This window comes from Pteropus medius, unplaced genomic scaffold (genome assembly GCF_902729225.1).
Source record: "Pteropus medius unplaced genomic scaffold, Ma_sr-lr_union100, whole genome shotgun sequence".
Classification (NCBI taxonomy): Eukaryota; Metazoa; Chordata; class Mammalia; order Chiroptera; family Pteropodidae; genus Pteropus; species Pteropus medius.
This window is the reverse complement of record NW_024344371.1, coordinates 4,797,835-4,807,311: the sequence shown is the minus strand read 5'-3', so window position 1 is coordinate 4,807,311 and position 9,477 is coordinate 4,797,835.

Sequence of the window (9,477 nt, the reverse complement as noted above, 5' to 3'; positions counted from 1 at the left end):
TCATTTCTCCCTCCCTCCCCATAAACTCCCGGCAACCACTGATCTTTATACTATCTACATAATTTAGTTTTTTCCAGAATATTATATAGTTAGAATTATATGGTATGTAGCCTTTTCTAAAACAAAATCAAAAAAATTTTCACTTAGCAATATGCATTTAAAGTATTTCCATATCTTTTCGTGGCTTGATAGATCATTTCTTTTTATTGCTAAAGAATATTTCATTGTATGAACGTAACAGTTTGTCCATTCAAATACTGAATGCTTCCAAAAATTGTCAATTATTAATAAAGCTGCTATATACATCAATAATAATAATTACATATTAACTTTGGTTCTTAACAGTTTTCAAGTGACTATAACATGTCTTTCTTAAAAGGAATTTATGATTGGGCAAAAGAGTGAACAAAGTTAAGCTGATCAAGTCCTTTCAATTCTGTGATCCTTTTTTTTTTCTGCCTTTGTGTTTTAGGTAGAATAGGGCAACCTTATGATGTGTTTATTACCATTATGTATCAAATGAGCAAAGAAGGGTCCCAAGAGCTACAATTAGGTCTTCACATTTTCTTTCCAGTGCTCATTCATCTATACAACTAGCAAAAGATTTGTTTTCCTTAAATCAATAAAAAAAAAAAAAGACAATAACAACAATAAGGTCTATCATTTTGTATTGTTCATAGTTTTTCTTTGTTCATTGCTTGTTTTAGCCTACAGGTTTTTCTCCAGTAGTCAGAAGCAAGGTCAGAGTTACCCAAAAGACCACCACCCTTTTTTGTAACTGCACAAAATTTTGCTTTACACTTACAGTGACTTCCTAAATAAAACGAATGCTATGTTCTATCAATACATGTTAAAATCTCAACCCAAGTACCCAATCTATGTCAAAAACCAATATAGAAAACAAGATAGTTGTTGTTGTCAGTAACATAGATATTAAAATTATAATGTCAAATCTCAGATCAGTACTACAATTAAAAGTTTTGCCCAACGTACATATTTTTTTTTCTGTATAACATTGGCCTTCAAACTCTGAGGCAATTTCTTTTTCTATTTCTTTTTTATTTTCATTTTTCAATAGATGATATCAAACTATCTCATTACTGAGCAAAATCTTCTTGAGACCTTGAATTTTCACATTGGTTTCACATTTGTCACAAAAGGTGTTTTTCTGGTAAGTAAGATATTTTGGCTTAAATTTCTTATATGTGATAGATAATATCTCAGCAAGATGTGAATGCATTTTAAATCATCTTTGAGATGTAGAACAACTGTGTCCATTTCAACATTCAGAATGTTTCATCTCATATTTCAGGTTAGGAATTTAACATTGTCCCTTGAATTTGTATTTGTAGCTCAACTTAGAATTTTCTATCTAACATAATTTCCTTAGGATTTAGTTCTCGATTTATCCATGATGTATAGGTATGTGCTCTCCCAAGAACAATTCTAAATCTTTCTGTGATTGTGTATAATACTTTTATTATTTCTATGCATGTATATGTATGTGTGTGTGCGTGTCTGTGTCTGCATGACTTTCAAGGGATGACTTGTAAGGAATGTAGGAATTTAAAATATATTCAAGTATTTAATATCCAAGCAACAAATACGATTTCTGTTCTCATCTTATAAAATTCCAAATCCTAAAACATACATAATACAATGTTTATAAAGCCCATTTTCTTTCAAACACAATAAACTAAATGACTTCTTAAAGTTTGATTAACGCATGATATAAATACAGAAGAGGCATATATAAGAGTATATTTTAATGGATTTTCACAAACAAATAATCTATGTAACCATCACACCAAAAATACTCTTCCTGTTCTCTTCTAAGACTTGTGAAGCTCGTACCACCTATGATTATGAGAAGTTGTGTTCTGTAAGTGCAAATAGTAAATGCAGAACACGGTGTTGATCAGAGAATCTATTTAAAAACCCAGAAAATTGTTGGCACATTCTTTCAGAGCACAAGATCTCGCCTGATTACATATGCAACATTATGCCTCATTGGACACAGACTCTTATGAGAGAAGGATAATAATACTTTGAAACTGAAAACTGGAGTTTGTTTTGTCTAGGCTTTGAAATTCAGAATGCCTTAAAACAGATCAACTAAATCAACTGCTGAACCTCAGTTTCTGTATTACTGTAATGAGTATGATAATGTATTACCTCAGATTTTTATGAAGTTCAGAAGCAAAAACACAGTGAAAGTGCTTTATATATTTTAAAGGACCCTGTAAACACACCATTATTTTTGTTTATAAAATATGGGATTTCCTCCACTTCTGTCAATGCTGTAACTCTTAGATGGTCAACCATGGCTTCAAGACATCTCTAAGTGTTACAGAACACATTTTTCCATACTATACAAGACTATACTTGTATAGTCTTGATGTAAAATGAAATTGCCATAATATTGACAGAATCAATAACAGATTTCTTAACTATGCATCCACTATAATATTACAAAATTGTTTCAGAAGCAAAAGTTCTGCTGCTTAAAAAACACTTACTACTTGTTTCCTACATAAAATGTTTTTGATAGTAATCACACATTTTCCAAAACAAACAATACATAGAGAGTTTAAAATATTATTATTTAAATTTACTGCAGAGTCATTGATCCCTCACTACCTAAAGATTTCTTTATAAATTTAAATAAGCACCTGTTTCTAAAGCCCCTTTTATTCTAGTATTATTTTTGCATCAATGATTCTTTCATGTAAAAAAACTAAATTCACTTCATCACTTCACAGGATTTTATTCTATTGTATTCAGTACATAGGCTTTCATGGATGAAGAATGTGCTAAAATTACTATCCATATTGTTTGTTAAACACAGAGAATGAAAAAATTCTGTTTTGTGGAAGAGGAAGTAAAATAATAACACTATTTTCTATGTTTAAGCTGAAAATACAATATCCTATTAGAAGATAAACATAATAGAAAAGATAAAAATTAAAAATAATATTGGCTGGTTTAATTTAAGCTTCTAAAAATGTAACCACATACCATCCATCATCCAGTGCTTACTACATGCTCAGAGAAGCTCCAATTATTATGTAGGAACTATATAAATAAAGACATTGTTCCTGGTGATTTAAATTAGTTATTGCACTATAAACTCAGCATTGAAGGTCCAGGGTCTGAGTCCTGGATTTTTTTGCTTCTAGATCCACAGCCCCTAATACATCTCTGCCTTCCTTTCTGAGTCCAAATATATCTATTCCTGCCCACAGTACTAGTTTGAATTCAAGCTCTTCTGGGGCTAAAACTTGCTAGGGTTTAGAGCCTAGATATTAACCTGTCCCTTGCCAGCTTCCAATTCTTAGAGTCTCAACTATCTCCTCCAGACTTTTTAGATGAATATTGTCCCTTCTGCTCTTTTTCTGATTTCACAGGCCTGATAGCAACTAGAAATTCCCATTCTTAGGGCCGAGCCATCAAATCTAGTCCTCTTGGATGTTAACACTAACTTCAATCAAATTTATCTTTAACAACATGATTTGGAGACCTATATTTCTCTAAAATTGGGTACTATGTGTGCAATGTGTGAAGGAAACTGGAATACTCTTATAGACTTAGGAATTCTATATAGCTTAGTTCATATTCCAGAAAGAAGTAAAGAATATGACATTAAAGGCAGAGGATAATGTGAACAGTACTGAAGCACATACTGTATGTCTAAGTCTTGCCATGGTCTTCAGGATTTTGAGTCAGATGGAAAACCTTTGAAGAGCATCATGATTTGAAATGGAGGCACCATCAACCCTTCAGCATTTTGTAAACTATGGCAATTCTAAAGAGTTTCGATCATTTAGACAAATTTGTTAAGAGGGATAGAAAAAAATTAAAGATTTTTCACATGTTGCTTATTCATGGCCATCAAGGGAATAGTTCAAGGGTCAAAAAAAGCTATCCATACAATAGTAGCAAGTAAGAAAAAGTAATATGTAACTTAGTACTTATTGCCAACACTTTAAATACAATAAAGTTGGAAGAATTTAGTCCATAAGGGACTGATACCTGATTCTGAAAAAGAATTAAGAAGAGAATGGAGGACTTGCATGAAACAATAGATTCATCTGATTAGATGTATCATGGCAGGAATTAGTGCCCAGGCAGGGAAAAATCAGTCTAAATATTTCAGCATTGTGCTGAAGAGTAGTAGGAAATTCAATTAACCTAGGGGAAGTAAGCCAAATTAAAGACTACTTTGAAAGTGAGGAAAGGATGAGAATAGATGTAGTCAAAGTATGAAAACATTGATAGATTTGGAGCAAGGGGAAGTTGTATGTCTTCACATTATAACTACTTTATTTTTTTTCTCTGTTAAATTAATCGATGAGTGTACTCTAAGTCAGTCGAGTTCATATTAAATTGCAATTGACTGTATCATAGAGTTCTTTGGGAGTAGTTTAGGAGGAAATTTAGAAGGGACTGTCAAGCAGATGAAAACTAAATCCTCCACTGCTTTAATCTGGTTTATATATTGTGATTCTGTTTTATATTTGTTTGAAACATAGCTTCAGCAAGTTAGAATATTATAAACTACAGTTATAGATAGGAAAATCCTAAAAGCTAGATATGGAAATGGACTTTCAAGGCAAAAAAAAATTCAAATTGATGGTTACCTGCTTCAAAAATGCCTAGAATAAATTTGGAGCTCAATAACTCTTTTCAAATTTTTGCATGAGAGATAGGAAATCTGAAACCCTCAAACCAAAGATGATTTGCCTAAAAGCTCACAGTACTTTGAATAGAAAGAAAACTAACCTATAGGTCACTTGACTTTGGAAATTATTTTTATTTTTTAACTCTGACCCTGAATTTTCACTTTTGATATCATGCTGCAGTATCATTGCTTGAGATAAAAAATACATTTTACTAAATCCTTTGGCTAATCCCAGAATAATGGGGGATAAAACACCAAACCTGGAATCAAATAATTAACTATATTAATCATAATCTCAAAACCAATCTTTTTAAACAACAGATATATTTATTTTGTACTAAATATTTATGGTCGTTCTCCCTTGTTCAAAATGAATTTATTGACTAACTTTAGTACTCATACCCAATAAGATTTTAGAAGATACATCATCGACATTTGCATGTTCATTAGTAGAACTATATAAATTCATCATAAAGGTGAATTATTTCTCCCAATTTATTCTAAATTCAATAACATTACTTTTTTTGAAGCATATCGATTATTGCAGGCTTTAACCATTGTCAAGCTAATTTCCTCACATCTACATCACTACTTAGTGTGTTTTCTAAGACATTTTAATACTTTACAAAAAAAATCACTTAAATCATCCAGCCACTATAATTTATTGGTCATAGTCTATATGCAAGGCTCTGGGCCTAATGCTGCAGGGTAGACACCAAAGAGATGCCACTGTTGTGCCTTTAGAAAGAGTATCTTTCCAATGAGGAAAAGGTTTTGAAGCACTTATAATACAACCTATAACCCAGGGGAAATCAAATTCAAAATTAAAATAAGGCAGGGCATAGAAGGGACAATGTATCGAAGAGTTCATATGTTATATGAACTCTTATATGGCCTAATTTCATCAGCATTAAGCTCTTCTATTACTGTAACAGCTGTCTACGTTTTATTAGATACTATTATGTGTTGCATGCTTACCCTGCTGTGAACCTTCTGGACTGCTTGACAATATTGCTTCTGTGTTCTCTGACAATCTTGACTTTAACCTGGAAGATTCATCCCCTGAATTGCCCTTTTCAATTTATCAAGCTTTCTTTCCATTGCCATGGTTATGTTGTAGGTCCCAAGTTGCTGATGGGTATCACAAGGAGATCTGGCACATTCTCCAACCACTATCTTTGTCAAAAGGAAAACTTTACAACTCAGATGAGTATCAAATTGAGCTGAAATTCTCTGCCACCATAGACTGTAAGAGCAGAAAATGACCTCTCACACATTTTTTCTTTCTGAAATTCACTGACATTTAGTGTCAAAGATAAGTTAGATCAGAATAGTAGATACTATCTCCAGAAAGTCATTGTTAGGATATTCCTGCTTTCGTTGATCTAAGAAATATCTTTTACCTTAATTTATCATCATATTATCATGATTCTTTAATATTTATCCCATCTAGCATCAATTTATTACTCAGAGAAAGTGAGACCATAAATGTAATACAGGGAAAAGATCATTCTGAAGGTGATACAAGGCAGCTCCTACAGGAATAAATGGGGTACCAACTGAACATTCAGGGCAACTTCAACACATAGGTAAAGGCAGAGCATCCCAGTAAGATCATGAAAGTTCCAGGCCAGAGTATAACCATGGGCATTAGGACATGAAGGAAGACAGGAAAAGAGAAAATAAAGTTATCAGCATGAAGCAGAAGTTTGAGATTAGGAGTGCATGCCCCAAAGTGGGGGAGGGGAGGAAACATTCTTATCAATTATTCCCTTGGGTGATGGAAGAAAATTTTGGTCCCTGTTGAATTGGAATTTGGGGGCGGCGGGGGGGCAGAGAAGAAGGAAAACAAAACAAAACAACCAACCAAACAAAAAAACAATATTCTTAGTTTTTTCCAGTCCAGATAATAGTACCAATTATCTAGGCAAATCTGCTATTAACTTGCTCATTGACTAATTAGAACTTCAGAAAACTTCATTGTCATTCACTTTTGGAGTGTCAACTTCTCTCTATAAATTGATGTGACCCTGACCTAAACTTCTAGCCTTATCCTGAAGTTCTTGCTAAGTTCCCAAACACTGGCCTTTTGAAGGTCTCATACTAAAAGTTGACCTCATCATTTTCTCCACAATATTGTTTTCTTTTATAAACTTAAACTAATTCAGTGTACGGTACCAACAATCCTACAAGACCCTAATCTACAGATAACTGCATTTGTTAGCCTTTAATGACATCTTTTTTTAAGTTTTGAGACATTACTTTCCATTTCTGATTTACAGCAAGGGGGACTCATTTTCTATTTATGTCTCTAGCATAAGATTTTTCAAATAAATTCAAGAAATTAGAAAATTGGGTTGGCTTAAAGAAAATATAGAAGCAAACAGTCTATATAATTCATATATCTGTATGAATGTGCATATAAGTTAAAGTTGGAAAATTGATACACAAATGACTAACATCTGTGACAAGTCTTAGAATACCCTCTACATGCTGGCCCTGCTATCTTTTCATCTTTAGTACTTACTTTCTCTATTCTGCTTGAATCTTATGCACCACTCATTATTTCCGTTCCTTGCATACAAGTGTATTGCACTCCTGACCTCCCATCACCTTTGCCTTTCCCAATGTCAATTTTTCTGTTTAGAATTAACCCCTCCAATCATGGGTGAGTAGATAATCTCCATCCCTACTTACCTGTCTCCTCGTATTTTTAAATTCATCAGAATACATTTCACTACAATGATGTTTTATATTTCCAAACTTACCCTCCTAAGTTCTTAACTTTCAAAGACATATTTCGGGGTTTTTTTTGTATGTCTAGGTCCTTGACACAAAGCCTGAATCACACTAAGAACCTAAAAATGTTTTCTGAGTAAGTGATTATTTCTTTGATACTAGAAATTAATGTTTAATATATTAGAGCTTTAAATAAACCTTGTCTTTTGGCCCTGGATGACAATTCTGCCAAAGATTTCTGTTAGCGATGTTTGTTTCTCAAACTCTAAACAGAAGCATATACAAATCTTGAGCACTGACAGTCTCCAGATGTTGTTTCCAGAAGTCAACAACTCATCTTTATGGCTTATTTTCAACTCTAACTGCTTTCCATTACATAGTCTCTCGTTTTCAAGAATCTCTTTTAATTTAAAGCTAAGCATATCAAGCCTTTTGTCCTGCATCACAGGATGTAGGGACATTATTACAAGGCCTGCGGCTTAATAGGTAGGTGAGCAAATGTCTCTTCTCCTTCAATGTACTATATCAATGATTTCTAAGAATAATTTAGTCTAACACTCCACAAGAGGTTGAAATATTTGCCAATGGTTCTGTTTCCTGGAAGAAAATTGTAAGTTTTAGAGCACAGCATTGCATCAATTACTTATAATTAGTCTTTAGTATTAAAAAAAAAAAAAAAGCCATTTTAGCCTAAATATGACTGAGCAGTCTGTTGGTATCTGTAATCTTTCCTCAAAAGACCTTTACAGTGTGTGTGAGTGAGTGTGTGTGTGTCAAAAAGAGAAGACCCTTACCAGAGGACCAACCAGATTACATTTGAGTTTTTGTTTGTTTTTGCTATTTCAGAACTTATTCGGCCCATTCTATTTAACTTATTCCGGGTGTGGGGATGAGGAATGATGATATCCCCAAGACAGAATCAGAATGTCAATGTCCTATCCCTATGTATTTCTTTACGTGTTGTGAACACCCAAATCACAGGTTTTTAAAGACTGAGCTCTCCCTGGTTTCAAGAAAGAACAACATAGTTTTTGTAATCATTTAAGTGCCATTTAGTCTGATTCATAATCTGTGGAGGTTACCAAAGAAGGCAAAGAGTTCCCTGGAGTAAAATAGAGGGGCTGGAAATTCTGAGAGTAGTAGAATGTAGCAGGATTCCAAGTTAGGAGAGTTAATTGTTAGGAGAAGGAGTCTGCTATTCAGAAGTGCCAGATAAATGATCCAAAAGAACCCTGCAATTATTGTTATTTAAGTGCTCAGAAATATTGGATCAGAGTTTGGGGTAGCTGACCAGCCTTTCTTCATAGCATCTGTGTCAAGAAACTGCACGAAGGGAATATTGCACAATTTGAAGCCAAAGTCTCAGATAATATACCATTATGTTATTGCAGTAGGTAGAATACTGCCCCCCACTCCTGCAAAAAAAAAAAAAAAGATGGTCAAATATTAATCCACAAAACCTATGAATAAGTTATGTTATATGAAAAAGGAGAATTCAGGTTACAGAAACGATTAAGGTTACTAATCAGCTGATCTTAAAATAGAAAGTAGGCCCAAAGTAATCACCAGAATCCTTAAAAGTAGATGAGACAATTAGAAGAAAGAGCCAGACAGATGGAGGCATTAAAAGGACCCAAGTTAATATTGCTGGTTTTTGAAGATAAAGAAAGGGAAACATGAGGTAAGCAGAGCACACAGCCGCTAGAAGTTGGAAAAGGCAAGGAAATAGATTATTCCCTAGAGCCTCCAGAAAGCAATGCAACCCACCAACACCTTGACCTTAGCCTAGTGAGATCTGTGCTAGTCTGCTGATCTATAGAACGGTAAGATAATAAATTTGTCTTAAGATACCAAATTTGTAGTAAATTATTACAATGGCAATAGAAAACTAATACAATTACAAATGCAAGAAATTTTCCTTTGCCATGATGTCTTCTTCGTGGGTAATCTTTTTCTCGGTTGCACACAGGACAACTCTAAGAACAAAGGAAATCCCTAGTCACTTAGCAGAATAGTATACAGAAGATCTCGCACTTGTACTGGGGCGTGAAACTGGA